The following is a 17649-nucleotide window of genomic DNA, read 5'->3' on the forward strand; positions in this document are numbered from 1 at the left end:
TATAAGTAAAATTGTTGTTGACAACTTTTTTTCGGTTTCATTTTTTTCTCGTATTAACATAATTTATCGAGATCTCTTCATTTTCATCATTCCCATTTTCCCTTTTAGGTACCTGAATCTCTTCTTGAGTTTTATAATTAATTATGTCATGAGTCTTTTCAAGAATCCTGCCTCCACTATATGACCATCTTGAATGTTTGCTCATTTACTATATGACCATCTTATTTTTTAGATGTACAATAGATACATAACCAATGACTTTTCATACATAAGTTTTCTCCCTTGTAAGTTCTCATCAGTAATATTTTACCACGTAATTTTAATTGAGAACTAATTCTGAATATTGTAGAGATATACTCACAGTTTTTAAAAAAACTTGCAACTTTAGGTGCATCCAACCATAATAAGCTTTAGATAGAATTATCATATTCTATTGCTCATAAGTATATCTTTCATAGTCAAATATTTTGTTTTCGGCCATTTAATAGGGATGATGACAAAATAATATCATAAAGATTATAAAATAAATATAAATTAATCACCCAATTCCCTTTTTTATTCATATGAAATATAATATTTTCCTCATTCACAATCTCAATATGAGATCCATTACAAATAACTTTTAAAAGTAATGTATTAACCATCACAAATTTTGTGCTTTTTAGATGGTGATATATTAGCTCTTCTGGAGCTTTCAACTAATTTTGTACTATCGAATATTGGAATAATATTTGTTTGTTTTAATACCAAATAAGATAAATATTTTCTATTTGTAATGATAGAATTCATTACTATATTTTCATATTATTCCTCAAAGAATATTAACAGAAATAAAATATTTGGGCATATGCCACATATGTGACCACTAATCTTTCATATCAGATTGATAACATAAGTTATCTTTACCCTTTGAAAAGTTATCTTGAGAACTCTCACTGTTCTTTTATTTATTAGTATGTTCCCACTTTTAGTGGTACATGAGTATATCTTTTATTTTCTTTATATTTACATTCACTTCAAGGAATGCAATAGATTTACTAGGACAAACTTATAAACGTCTCAATTGATTCTTTATTTCATAATCACCGTCGCAAACATGCGTGGATTTTAAATTAGAATTTATCTATTCATGTTGTCATGATTAGTCTCCAATTATAATAAACATAATATAATAAATAAAATATAGTAAAATATACATGAAGATCTTTAACATCATCATCATCACCTTGACAAATCTATTCTTTACCTATACTTATAAAATTATAAATCAAAGATCAGGTTTAAGAACCATAATCCATTCTGAGATTGAATCTTTCAACATCCTAAAGATGAAGTTGTAAGGAAGAAAGTTTAAGGTGAAAAGGAATTTTATTTGTGGGATGACTTCGAAAGATTTTGAAAAAAATCGAGAATCATTGTGCTGATAATGAGTTATAAAATAAAGAGAGACGGAGAGAATAAAGAACAAAGAAAATATGAAAGCAATAAATAATGTACGTTATTGATCAAATGGATGATTTACAATGCTTCATCAAAGTCTCTATTTATAGGCATAAGGAGTATAAAAGAAGTAGATATCTAATTCTAATGACTATTAGAATTTAAAGTACATCAAAACTTTATCTTAATCATGATGGACATCCACTTAATAAGATATTCATAACAAAAATTTCATTATATATGAGTATTTATTGATTTGTCAAAATTTAAAAAGATAAAAATATCTTTATAAGAATATAACTTATTTTATAAAAAATGATTTTTTAATCATTTTTAATAAAATTGGTACTCGATTGCAGGGGCATAGTTAAGGGGCTGGTAGGGGGTCTCTACCACTCGTAAAATGGAAAAATTTTTATTTAGGCTCTTTAAAATTTTAAATTAACAAAGGTAAAATTACACTTTGCCCCCCTAAAATGATAAAATTTTGATTTAATCCTTTAAAAACTATAAAATATAGATTATTAAGATGATGAAATTGTATTTTTACTATTGTAAAAATAACAATTAATTTTGGCCCCCCTAAATTTTTTTTTGACTTCTCCTGTGCTTGATTGACTTGTGATACCAACAGGTTTTAAGTATAATACATATTTATCTAAATTTTATCCATTCAATATATGAACTTCAAGTTTTGTTTAAATGATTCAAATTTGTATACTGTTAAACCAAATTTATTTAGATTTATATTGTTTTTCTAATTCTTTTAAAATATGTTATTTTTAATTTTATTTAACATTTAACATTTAATAATTTTATATAATTTTGTTTTTAATTATAATTACAATTAATACATCTATAACTAAAATTAGAATTTGAGAAAGGAAAATAAATCTTTATGCCTACAACCAAAATCAATTATTACGATGTAAAAACAAACATTCAGACTTAGATCAGACTAAATTTAGATAAAATTCAAATATGATAGTGCTTAAATTAGAATAAAATCTAGATGGATAACTTACATATGATATTTACGTTTGGTGGAACTCCAACATAAGATCTAAAATTTAGCAAGACTTCAATCATACCATTGAACCAAGGCCTCAACTATTATTATTGGTACAATCTCCACTAATATATTAATGAATTGTTTTTTATAAAATATCTGGAACTACCCATAATCTTTCCTTGACCTTTAAATAAGAAGTTAAATGTATTTCAGCACATTCGAACTCACGTTCTTTTGCACTGACAACAATGTCATGCCAATAGAACTAAGACTTAACCAACAAATTAATGAATTGTTAAAATAAATACTTATCATTCCATCATTACATATAATGAATAGTTTTATTTTTTAATATATTCAATTGATATTATTTGAATACTAAAATTTCATGGTACTCATTTCCTGAATGGTGAAAAATATATATTTTTAAAAATAATAACAATGTTATTATATAAAAAATTGAAAATTGAAAATAAAAAAATAAAAGGAAAATGAGAAAAAAAATTTATTTATTATTATTATTATTATTTTGGTAAATGAAGAGCTACAAGGCAAGTTTATTTAAATGTGCTAAAAAAAATTGAGAAAGTATGCCATTTTTTAAAAGTTTATCGATCTATACTGTTTTTTGGAAAGAGAAAGAAAAATGTGTCCTATAAGGTGCATTTTCACTGAATTGGCAGAGAAAATGCGCCACATAGGACGTGTTTTCCCTAGGGGTGAGCGTTCGATCGAATCGAATCGAATCAAATGAAAAAATTTCGAGTTAATCGAGTTAACGAATCATTTTTTATCATCCTAATTTGATTTGAAATTTTCTCGAATCGAGTCGAGTGAGATGGAATTCGAATTGAATCGAATCGAATATATTTGTTCAAGTTAAATTTTAGAAAAAATTTTGGGTCCTTGTAACCACTGTCACCCATCGTAATAAAATTTGTCCACTATAATCAAATTTTTTATTACCTTTCATCACCTCATAATTTATTTTAATCTTTTATATACGGGTTAGCTTCTTTGCTTTCTTAGTTGTTTCAATTATCTTCATATTCTTGTCACTATGTATTTTGGAATTAAAAAACATATTAAATAGAAAAATATGATTTTTTTAATAAAAGTTATTTTAAAGATAAAATGTGAAATTGATACCAATATAAAATTTTAACATGAATATTTTATGGCATCATTAATAATTCAATTTTAATATAAATATTCAATATGACTAAACAATTCAATAATATAAATAATATAAAATGTGAAATTTAATTTAATAATATAAATAGTAGATATAAATAAAATTATTACTACTTATGTTTAGGGATTTTTTTAGATAATTTTGATTTTTTATTTGCGAGTAAAGAATGAGAAGTAAAAGTTTAGGGGGAAAGTAAAAAAGTTTTGGAGAGTAAAAGTTTGAGGGAAAGTAAATAGGGGAGTAAAATTTTGGAAGGAAAATATTAAAAAAAATAGGGGGGATGAGTTTGGGGTAGATTTGGGGCGGGATGGGAATGAAGTAAAAGTTTTGGGGGAAGTGGGAGGAAGTAAAAATTTAGGGGGAAAATAAAAAGTTTTCAGGGTTTTTGGGAGTAAAATTTTGAGGAAAAGTAAATGGGAGAGTAAAATTTTGGTGGGAAATGGATTTTGGGTAGATGGGGGGTTGAGATAGGAGGGGAGTAAAAGTTTTGGAGGAAAAGTGAGAAGGAGTAAAAGTTTTGAGGGAAAAATAAAAAATTTTGGGAATTTGGGGTAAAAATGTAAAATATTATAGTTTGATATTCGAATTTGAAAACTCAACTAGATTCGAACTCAAAATTCGAAAAAAAATTTGAGTTGACTTGAATAACTCGATTAACTCGAATAACTCAATTCGTTTAACTTGAAATTTGAATTTTTTTTCGATTTTTTTGAGTCGAATCGAATTTTGCTCACCCCTAGTTTTCCCCCATCCAAAAAAAGCGTCCTACATCGTGTGTTTTCTTTGCCAGTTCAACGAAAACACACCTTGTAAGACGTGTTTTCTCTCCAATGGTAAGTTTTCTCAACAGGCAGAAATCCCAATGGTTATGGGACCCCAACAACCATTTTTTCCCCTATATAAACCTTCAAATTCTCATTTTTTCAACTCAACTCTCAACTCTCAATTTGTACAATTTGATTCTCAATTTTCTTATTCTTGATTTGTTATTCTCAATTGTTAATTCTTGATTTTTGAATCCAAATTCCCAATTCCAAACTTCTTTTTAATTTTTTTCTTAATTCTTTGATTTTATTTTATTAATTCTTCAATGGTATATCAGTTTATTAATTTGGAAGACCAACACATATCCGACGTTCAATTACAAATGATAAGAAAATATTATTTAATTATTTCATTTTAATCCTTTAATTATTATGATGTTATTAAAATATTATCAAATTATTTAATTTTAAATAGTTAATTATTATATTGTTCAGATTAATAATTTTTTATGTTTATATAATCAAGCCAAACATTGAATTTAGGAGACGTACATAAACAACTTAAGTGAAGGTGTACTAGAGGTCATTCATGGACACTTGCGAGATGTAAGCTTTTTGTACGTAACTCGCATGCTCGGGGAGACTAAATTGGATCCCCTATTCATCAGTGCTTTGGTCAAGAGATGGAGATCAGAGATGCACACGTTCCATCTCCCATGTGGAGAGTGTACAATTACACTCGAGGACGTCAGTTTACAGCTTGATCTACCGATCGATGGGGATGTCGTTGCGGGGCCAGTTGTTAGTGTCGATTGGAGTGCAACATGCGAGCAACTATTGGGCAATGTGCTGAACAGGTTTAGGGGTAGCCAGATCGAGATGATATGGTTGGAGGACAACTTCCAAATTATCGAGGCTTCAGTGAGCGACATTGGAAAGGAGCAATTCACGTGCACATTCATCTTAAGGTTGATCAGGTGTTTGCAAATGCCAGATAAATCTCGCAATTTGGTACACTTGAATTGGCTACTACTACTAGCTGACTTGAGAGAAACGGGATGACTTAGTTGGGGATCGACAACATTGGCAATATTTTACTGAGAAATGTGTCGAGTGACGATACTGGGAAAATCTAAAATAGTGGTTGCATACTCCTTCTTCAATTGTGGGCATGGTATCTGTAACAGCCCGATTTAGACCCTAATCGAAACGGTGGTTTCAAGACCACGAATCTAAGTTAGAAAAATATTTTAAAATTATTTTCTGTGTTTATTTTGTGCGAATTTATATATATGAAATTTTCGTGATTTAATTTTATTGTTTGAGTGTCCGATTAAATAAAAGGACTTAATCGCGTAAAATGAAAATTTAGGGGCTATTTCTAAAAGGGGTTGAATTGTTAGTGGCTTTCTAAATTGAAGCCTTAAAGTGGTAAATAGGCCATATTTAATATTGGTGGACGGTAGTGGCCATAGTTGATAATAGTTTAATGTTATAATAATAAGGTTATATAGGTAATTTAGTTAGTAAACTTATATTAAATAAAACCAAAGTTAAAATACATGTTATTTCATTTGTTCATCCACCGAAACAACAAATAAGAAAGAAAAAAAAGAAAAGAACTAGGGTTCGAATTCAATCAAACTCAATCAAGGTAAGAGTTTAGCTCGGTTTTTGATAATTTTTAAGTTTTTCAGATCGTTGCTAAGTAATCTTCAAGATCCATGCTTTAATTTTTGATTTCGATGAATATTTTGAGTTATGCCATTGATGAGAGCTTGTGATTTTTGTTGTTTGATGATGAAATATGAAAAAAATGTTTTAGATTAACATGTTTTGTATTGGAGTTTTTGATTATTTTGAGTAATTTGGACTAAATTGCAAAAATAATAATTTGAGGGACTAATGTGAAATAAATGAATTATATGGGCTTTTATAGATATGGGTAATATTCAGCCTAACTTGGGTATAGAGAAAATTTGTGCATTTTGTGTTTTGTGCAATAGGGACTAAATTGTAAAAAGTGTAAATGTCAGCGGTAAAATGGTAATTTGCCCATTTATGTGTTTTTGGACTAAATTAAATGAAAACATGTTTGAATAAGCTTAATTTGAATATGTTTAGATCAAGAACCAAAGAAATCAGATTTGGATCAGGGGAAAACGAAAGTTGTCGACTAGCTGCCCTGTTCCGTTTTATAATGTCCGAGGTAAGTTTATAAGCAAATAGACGTACTAGTTTTAATTAAATGTAAAATATATATGCTGAAATGAAAGTTATAATTTTATTTATGTTATAGCCGAATATGATTAAGCGTGATCACTATGTTTCTGAATTGGTTTCGACCGAGTTACAACGTCCGAAAGCCCCGTATGAACCTTAGGAATAGTTAGGATACATATGTCATGATATAGGACTCCGATTTATGTGTGTGAGTAAGACCATGACATCGATATGTGATTCCGATATATGTGTGCGAGTAAGACCCTGTCTGGGACAGTGGCATCGATATGTGATTACATGTAAGACCACGTCTGGGACATTGGCAATGTATGTTATATGTGTGATTATCCGAGTGTCCTACCCAATTTCGAATGGTTCATCAGGAAAAGACAAGTTGTGCGAATGTGTAAGATAAGCTATTTGGCCAGGTATGAATTAGGTAAGTGCATTCGGCCTTGTGAATAGTATTAAAGTGAGTTTAAATTATATGTATGTATAAATACATGTATTCGACTATCTAATAAAAATGTACATGAAATTATATGATGATACATGAGTTTGTGTATTTGTGAGCATGTGAACTAGGTTGATATTAATTATTTGGCTTTGGAAGTTAATTGATAATTAGTTAACATGGATATATAAGTATTCGGCCAAGTGACAAATATGAATGAATATATATATATTTATAATATAGATTTTATATGATTAAATCTAAATGTTTTATAATACTATGCTTTGGTTTAGTTTAATTAAATTGATGATATATTTTGGGTTGTTCATTTTCTTATGACTTACTAAGCTATAAATAGTTTACTCTATGTATATGTGTGTTTCTGTTTTATAGATTTTGGAGTCAAGCTACAAGTTCAGGGATTGTCAGTGAAGTTTCATCACTCTATCGGCTATTTTGGTACCTTTACAAGTTAAACTTGAATTATGGCATGTATAGGCTGGAATGTGTTTTGAATATTGAAATTCGGATATGCAAAATTAAATCCATGCGAAAATGGCTTATTTCTAAGTTTGGTTTTGATTGTGCTTGATTGTAGTTTAAAATGTGTTAGTGATTATGCTATGAAATGTGAATGAGTGGCATAGGTTATGGATCGTAGATGTTTTGGAAATGGATGAGTAGTGATATGAGTTTGAGCATTAAAATTAGTTAATGAACTTGAAGGTGGTATAAATGAATCGGCTATAAATAATATTTGTTTGGTTTGGATGTGTCTTATACTAAAATATGTATATAGGTGAACATGCTATTTATGCTTAGTTTTGACCTAGTATGTTCTTAGATTTAATGTTTAATATGTTAGGTGTTATAATTCGCTGATGGAAATTTTGGTGCGGTCATGGTATAAATATATGTACTTGTTTAAAGTATATTAATTGATTCGAACATGGTATCTATATATATATTATCGAATGAGTGACTAGTCAATTTGGTTTGGTTTGTATGGATGTGAAAATACATATATTATATTTTAAATAATTGATAATCAGTGTTTGAATTATATGCTTGTAAGACAAAAATGTTTGAAGTAAGGTGATTAGTAATTCGGATATAATCTATGTACTTTGCTAAGCATGAAACATATGTATTTAGTATTATATATGTTCGGTTACCATGACAAATCATTTCTTTTAAGTCATAAGGGATAGTTTTATAAATGAACCATTACATGGTGTTAATATGCAAAAATGTACGGCACTAATTGGGATTGTCACTTTATAAATATATATATTAAGATATGTATTGGAACAATGTTTTGACATGTGACTGTAAGTATAACTTTAATTATTATTAGACATTTAAGTGATGCTTGAGCTTGGAATTTAGTAATGATTTCATTAATTAATTTAATAGTCAATATATACTCATGCATTATAATAATTGGATTATTCATTTAGATTTATAATCTATCTTTGTTAAGATCGGCATATGCTTTAATGTTTTAAATAATATATTATATATTATTTCTTATAAATGATATGACTGTGTATATATATGTATGATGTGAAATGTTTCAAATTTAAGAGCTGTGTTAGTTTATGAAATAAATTCTGACTGATCATCGAGACCTATTCATGTGTATATATATAATTGTTAGAAAATTGTGTTTTATTCTGTAATGCTTTATGACCCTAATCCGGCGACGGATACGGGTTAGAGGTGTTACAGTATCTACTACTATTTTAACTCCTCTGTATGCATGTCCCTTACGAATTCCCACTCGTAACATGTTAAAATTCATTTGATAATATTGTTACCGTTTTGGAACTTTTACTGTTGTAATTTTGAAATAACATATTTTTTTAATAGGTGAACAATCTCGCAAGCCATAGTGGTATACTGACTGAGCTCGAGGATGTCTGACTTGTTGGAACGCTGGTGCCTCCAAGGCACAGCGGAAAAATAAAATAATTAAAAACATTCCGGCGATCCAATCCATGGATCCATGTGTAAGGAACGTATCGGGGTGATAAAAGGTTTCGAAATTATCGAAACTTCAATCTGAGTAGACAGCGACGCCTAGGCAACGGGAATCCTGAACCACTATCGAACCAAGCCACAACCTTTCTGATGTCGGCCTCTACGTAGTCCACCCAGTTGACAATGAACGATAGAAAAATCTCAGAAACTATTTCAGTGATTTTTATGCTTGACGGCTACTAGACCCTTTTGCATAGTTTTGGGCTTATTTATATATTATCTCTTTAGGGTTTTTACCCTTGCTATATATAACACCCTTTTAATTGGTATATCTTTTTAATGAATATTAATTCATTAAAATTAATCTGAACATAATAGTCATCATTAAAATAAATATAATAATGTTTAATTGAAAATTATAATTACATTAATTATACTAAAGATTTCGGTAAACTATATTTATTTAAACTTATATACGAACCAAATTCATATACTAATGAAATTATGTTCTGATTATGTGTACAACATCCTTGTACGTATAGTATGTTCAACAATTTGATTGCTCAATTAAATTAATTCTATAATTAATTTAATTCATCTGACAATCAGAATACAATACCAACTATGTTTTACTCCGTTCATTTCAACCATAGGGTGTGACCCTATAGGTTCTTGTAACGTTAGCAGTAATATTAGAACGATTCTAATGTTACAAACAATGAGTGGCATCTAGCAATGAATCATTGCTACCTAAGTTATAAGAAGTCATGATTCGACATAACCTTTTGTGATTAACCTTTCATGCATTAATCCTTAAGTCCTATATCTTTGGAATGGACACAAGTCATGGAATAGTCACACTTGCATAGTCCATCCCATGTTTCTTGGTACCTTAAGTGAACTATGATACACAAATAAGTATGACATCTCATATCAACTTATTTGAGCATGGCCATGCATTTCTAGTCTCACTCAATCAAGTGGTCTAAGATATTACTCCCATTATGTAGGAGGGATTATCCTATATTGATCAACCATATCCCTCTACATAGATTGTGGTATATCCAACATTAGTCTTTATAGAACAACCAGTTACGATGTTCGTTTGACTATATCAAAATATACAACTCACGATGTTGGGATAATGATGATCTCAAGTATGAGGATCATATACATATTAATCACTATGAGTAACGTTGTGACAATTACATAATAATTCAAGAAACATACTCATAGCAGGTCAGTCCAATATGTTGTTCTCTAACACATATATTCATGCATTGATTTTGACACTCCATATCAATGATAATTCTTTATCATCAATCAACTACATGTTAGTCTTAATGCATTATTGTTGTCCTAGCCAACAATAATACTTGACTAAGGATCTTTTAAGAATAATCATATTATTCTCAGGACATTATTATAAAATAGTTTATTTATGTAGACAGAAAAGAAATTGAAATAATAATGGCAATGCCTTATATCAATAAACATGATAAATCAAGTATGTTATTACAACCATCTCGTGATTGATCTTTGGGCATACTCTTACATGACTAGCTTTAGATAAAGAAACCGAGGATGAGGTTAGTTTATGAATTTCATAGTTACCTATTTTTTATTCCAGCATTTGAAATTAAATATTAGGAACTTGTTGAAATTTATAAATTCGTATTGCAATTCGTGTGGATGCCATACGTGGAACTGAGGATTCAAGAATGTGTTTCGGAGGAATTTTTGGCCAATCGCAATATCTGGCATGTGAAAGTATCATTGGTCATTTTTACAATGGTCGAGATGATGAATCTAACCGAATGATGCGACAGTTCGAGTGTACACAATGTATTCAGTGGCAACCTTAGGAGCTCGATAACCTGCACATGACCGACATGCGGGGGAGATTGGATTAAAATTGGGCAACATTCCATAAGAAATATGGCAACATAGTTACGATTACTTGTCAACGCGTGAACCTTACTTGACGCCAAAATTGGTGACATCTTCAGATTACATGAATTGGTTCAAGCATCACGGGAAGCCATATCTATTGATGGATTTAGAAAGGAGTAGGTAACGTCGTCGTAAGAGGCCAAGACGAGGGCCCATCAATCCCAGGTTGGGAGGACATGCCGTGGACGAATTGATAACTGCTCCACTTGCACACGCAGACCTGGTTCTCATGCAACCTCCCGGTCAATATGGTCCATTTATTCCTGTCACTAACCCATTTTATTTTACACCATCATCACAACACGCACCGATTTATTTTACACCTACACCACAACATGTGCAATCATTCATTGCACCAACATAATCATCACCAGTTTATTTTACACAAGCACCACAACACGCACAATCATTTCCTGCACCTACATCTTCTCCAGGGATATATTTCGCACAACCACCACCTTCGCATCGTATTACACACCCCATGTGCCATCACCCCATGCGACACCATATAGTGGCCCGCTGATAGTGTCACAAACACCCTTATTATCATTGTTCTTCTAATTTGGTTTGTCCTTGCAAACGCCAACTCGGTTAGGGAGGATGCACTATAAGCTGTTGTGACACAGTCATAGTCATCCACGGAGGGAGGAGATGAGGTCACCGTTCAACCTCGACGTGCATATGAAGACGAGACCGAACATCAACCCTGACATGCACATAAAGACGAGGCTGAAGATCAACTTCAACGTGTACATGATATGAGGCCGAAGATCAACCCCAACATGGACATGAAGATGAGGCTGAAGATCAACCTTGACGTGCACATGAAGACAAGGCTGAAGTCCCAGTGGAGTCGCCAACCCAAACAGTGTGACAAAGCCCTAGGTGTACCCGACGCGCACTCGGTTGTGGCACACATTTAGGGGATCGATGATTATGTCTATTTTTAATTTTCTAAAGTTGTTTACTTTGTTTTACATTCACAATTTACACTTATTTAAAAAATATATATTTTGTTTACTACAACTGGGATGCATGTACATAAATTTTTAAGTTAAGGATTTTGAATATGTTGGGTCATGTTTCAAACATTGGAATTCTTGAAGGATTTAAATGAAAATTTAGTAAATTAATGCTGTATATGGTTTGTGTGTCTTTTACAGTGAAAAAAAGGTAAATTCAAACATACCTTAAAACTATAACAACTTTTATCTCAAATGCCGGATAAATTTACAATTTTTTAATTTTAAAACAAGAAAAAAGCAATTTCTATTAAAGAAAACATGTCCTACAGGGCATGTTTCACTGAACTAGCAGGGAAAATGCCCCACGCAAGACGCATTTTTTTAGATGGGGGAAAACAAGCCCTATGTGGCAAGTTTTCTCTACCAGTTCAGTGAAAACGCACCTTGTAAGATGTGTTTTCCTTTCTCTCTCCAAAAACAACATAGATCGATAATTTTTTTTTAAAAAAATGGCATACTTTCTCAATTTTTATTTTTTTTCATCATATTTAAATAAATTTGCCGAGCTACAAACTAGCAAATAAACATGAAATCACATTTAATTACTAAATAAGTAACATCTAACACGGGAAATCACATTTAATTCCTAATATAACACCTAAGGCATCACCATGTAAATTTGTTTCAATGCTTACTAGTTGGTTTTAAAGAACATATAATTTTGGAGCATCCATCATTGCAAATCCTTCCATTAAGTCGGTTGCTCAACTTACTTCTTACTAAGCATGACAAAAACAAGGTTGTACCTTCTCTATGTGTACTTTCTATATGTCTTTAATAGGCGAATCACATATTATATATTTTTCTTTGTTGAACAAATTTTCTACCGAGCAGATTCTAGTTCACAGTCAACACTGTGGCAGACTTTTGCAAGACAACCTTTGTTGATAGCATGTGGGATCTTAGACTCATTTATTACTCAGCTATCTTAAGAAGTCATATCCTTGATCTAAGACATCACAACACCACCACTACAAGAAGACAAGGTATAATTCTATTGTCCGTAAACCCAATATGGGTGGATTCCATTTTGTTCCATATATAAGCCCAACCATAACATCTAAGAAGGCAAAGTGATAGAAAGAAAACAAGATACTAGATTCCATCTAAACCAATCCACCAAACAACCACTTAATCCACTAGAACTAGTGGCTCTCCACCCTAGCCAAAGGTAAACCATTTCCATTATATCTTTCTCCTCCCCCTTTTTGATTTTACTTGTCAACAAACAAATCTCTTAGTCCCTGCAACATAGGTCTTTAATTCACCTAACTAAGCAAAGATCCTTAACTCCATCGATAACCCTTTTAGCATGTTAACCACTTGTAAATTGAAACTCTAAAAAGTAATTATCATGAGACCCTTTGTAACACCATTACCCGTATTCAATGCCGGAACAGGATATGAGGCATTATCAGACGTAGACACAAGCAAACATACATTTCCTAGACATAAATTTCCAGCCAAATTTAAAACTTTTCACATACATTCATATCCTTCCTAAAATGAACCTACGAGGCCCAAAACATGCATTGGAAACAGTTCGGGACTAAACCGAGAACTTTATAAAATTATACAACACTTAGAAAATTTTTGCTAAAATAGGGGTCACACACTCATATGGCTTGGGACATGCCCGTGTGGGCAGACAGTGTGGTCACACACGCCTGTGTCCCTAACTCGTGTAACTCTCTATTTGTCACCCAAGAACAAATTGAAGTCACACGGCCAAGATACATGCCCTTGTCCCGAGGCCGTGTCCTTCATACTGCTATGACACATGACCGTGTCTCATGCTTGTGTGCTTGACACTGAGCATTCTATTTTGCAACAATTTAGGTGCAGGGGACACACGACCGGATCACACGCCCATGGGGCTAATCATGTGTCACACACGACCTAGACACACACCCGTATGTCTACCCATGTGGACAATAATAAGGCTATTTACCAAGCCTTTTGCCACCCTTACTTGCATATATCTACTCAACATCACATGGCACAAACTCAAGCATGAAGAGCAACCAAATAATCACAACCAAGACAATAACATTTCATTCTCATGCCATTTTTAAACATGCTTAAAACATCAGCCTTTCCACATCAAATTATGCAAGTTTCCACATTCACAAATGACATTAATTCAAATATACTCATAACCAACATTAGCCAACTTTCAAGGCTATATACAAATTGAACCATGAACCATTCACATACCAGTACCATATCAACAGCTATCATACACACAACATTTATCATGCCATAAATCACATTGCCAAATATTTCACATTCACCAAGAACACCATGATCATATCACCATAGACATTGACACATATATGAATATACTTAGGCTTACAACCATGTTGCCAAAATAAGCCAACTTACATGGCCAAATAGCAGAACAAGCCTTTGATGATTACAAGCCATTACATTAGCTAAAATCATATGATGCATATAACAAAATGACCAAATCCTTATACATGCCATAACTCAAAATACTTGAATTCATTAATACCCAAAATGATAGCTTCATAGTGTGATAGGATCTCCGGCGATCTCCAACCCAAGCTAGCTTGACGACATTATAAAACATGGGCAAGGAAGGGGGGTAAGCTATATAGCTTAGTAAGTCCGTACGAAAATAATAAGCAACTCTTACCAATCTTTTATCAAGTCCAACAATATAAACACAAGATAATACAAATTGTTCTGAATCTCACAGTTATAATTTTAGTTAGTTTCAATGTTTACTCTATAACTTATAAGCATAATTTAACATATTTTGGCATTAGCCTAACAACCGTAATCTCTCCTTTGTAACATATTATAGCAATTAACAAATCATTTCAAACCTCATAGTAAACATGCACATTGATTATGTGTACTCATATTTCCAAGCATATATCTTAATATCTTTCAATTACCTAAACTTTTATCTTCCTGTACTTTCATAACCATTTTCATAGGCAAATATGCCAATCTTTTCTTATTCCGATATCCAATAAATCACAATTTAAGTGAATAAAACACGCTATTTCACAACTCCATTTGGCCTGAAATCCAAGCACATGATCTTCAACTGAATTTATCATGAATTTCATACATCACAAGTATAGACCAATAATCATAAGGTTTTCACAAAATCATTCTCATGGAAATCATGAACTCAAAATTTCATGAAGTCAATGCTTATAAACTTTACGTACATACATGTACCAATTCATAATACTTACATGCTCTTTCTCTTCTTTGACATACCCATTAAATTACCCGTTTAACCACTTGGAATACTAAAGGATACTCGGGAATCTCGTACTTACAGTACCGTACCATGCCATATCCCAAATATGGTCTTACATGTAATCTTGTATCGATGCCAATAGCCTAGCTATGGTCTTACACAAAGTCTCATATTGATGCCATATCCCAGATATGGTCTTACACATAATCTTATGAACCTTAATGTCATGACATTTGTATCCTATCTATTCCTAAGGTTCAATCGAGATTTCACGCTTGTCAAAACTTTATCGAATATGTCCAAAGGTTAATCACCATTCATACAATAATAAAGCATTTAAAACATAATTAAAACGATGCATTATTTACATATGAACTTACCTCGACATAAAAATGGCGAATAGGATCTAACCGTCAAATACTCGTTTTTCCCCTGTTTTAATTCCGAACCTCGTTTTTCTTGATCTATATTATCACATTTAACTTATTTAATCATTATACTATTCAAATCATCCCAAAATCACATTATGAAAAAAATTACATTTTTCCCCTAAAGTTTTACATTTTTAAATTTTAGTCCCTAGGCTCGTAAAATGAAATGTATTCAATTTCTTCAATACCCATGCCTAGCCGAACCTTATACATGCTTATATCAGCCCAAATTTTTCTTTTATTCACATTTTAATACCCATTTTACAACTTTTTACAAATAGGTCCTTTTTAGGCATTTTCATCGAAAATCACTTAGCAAAAGTCGTTTATCAAACAACTAACATGCATTTTCTACCATTAAACATCAAAATAGAAAAATATCCATCATGGGTAAAATTTTAGACTTTGATTATGTCTTAAATTAGTGGTAGAAATAGATAGATCATGTTACAAGGATTTCAAAAACATAAAAATCATTAAAAATGGGGCTAGAATGGACTTACAATCGAGCTTGGAAGCTTGAAAAACCCTAGCCATGGTTTCTTCTTGTAAAATTCGGCCATGGGAGGAAGATGAGCAAAAATTGGCTTTCAATTTGGCTCTTTAATTCATTTAATTACCAAATTACTAAAATGCCCTTAATGAAAAACTTTAGAAACATACCTAACCATGTCCATTTTTGTCCAAAAACTTAACCAATGGTCTAATTACCATTTAAGGACCTACAGTTTAAAATTTCATAGCAATCAGACACCTCTAACATATAGAACTTAACTTTTATACTTTTTACAATTTAGTCCTTTTGACTAAATTGAGTGCCCAAACGTCACAATTTTTGAACGAAATTTTCAGGAAATCATTCCATAAAATTTTAGACCATAAAAATATAATAAAACTAAATTTTTCTACGTCAGATTTGTGGTCTCGAAACCATTGTTCTAACTAGCCTCAAGATCGGGCTGTTACACCCTTCCCCTAAGCTAGTTGCAATCATCAAGGATTTCTCATAATCTCAATTGAAGTACTTGAAAATTCCCATATTTTAACTATAACCATAAAGCCAATTGTCGCACCAATCACACATCAAGCCTATTGTTGCATCTTTGGAAAATTCCTCTATCACAACACCATAAGTTGTTATTTTCATCCATCTCTCCTTAGGCTTAGTCCAAGTCACCATCATTGATCCTTTCTCTGCTCTTAGCCATTCCACCATACCTGTGGAAGAATTTTGTGGCTAAATTTAAGCTATGAGAGACTATTTCATATCAGTTGAAGTTATCTTTACAAAAAATGACTAAGTTTTTTTAGTGCCAAAGGTTCTAACAAATAAATTAGAAGAGAATGTCTTCGTCAACTCCATCGAATTTATGAAAGTCCTTGTTTTGAATATTCATAGCAACACAATCTCAAAGAGGGATTGGACACATTTCTAGCTTGCCTTCACCGTAAGAAAGTCTCTAAGAATATGCAACTTAAATTCTAGATTATAGCCACACAAATTACAATTGCAATCATTGCTCATACCTTTCTTAAATTTTTTTATTAGTTAGCAACTAGTTATTAAAAATGATCCACAAAAATTATCGAATACATTGTGTGTTGGAAAAAAAATCCTGTTTAAACATAATTTTCTTGCACAATAAAAAAATTAAAAATTTGAAAACTGACCTGGTTTGTGATATTTATAGCAATAAACCCTAATTGAATTCATACCTGTGTCTGCTTTGCTATTCTTGTATCATGAATTGCTTTGAGTGTGGGCTTGAACCAATTGAATCAAAATACAAAACTAGCAAAATTTTTTTCTCTTTTATATGGGGTGAAAATGAAAAGTCTCTCTTCTTTAATAGAAACAAATAGAATTGTTATTTTGGAAAAATATATTTAATAGTTGAGAATAAATTCTCTCTATTTTCGACAGAGTA

The sequence above is a fragment of the Gossypium hirsutum genome, chromosome A05 (assembly GCF_007990345.1).
Source record: "Gossypium hirsutum isolate 1008001.06 chromosome A05, Gossypium_hirsutum_v2.1, whole genome shotgun sequence".
Classification (NCBI taxonomy): Eukaryota; Viridiplantae; Streptophyta; class Magnoliopsida; order Malvales; family Malvaceae; genus Gossypium; species Gossypium hirsutum.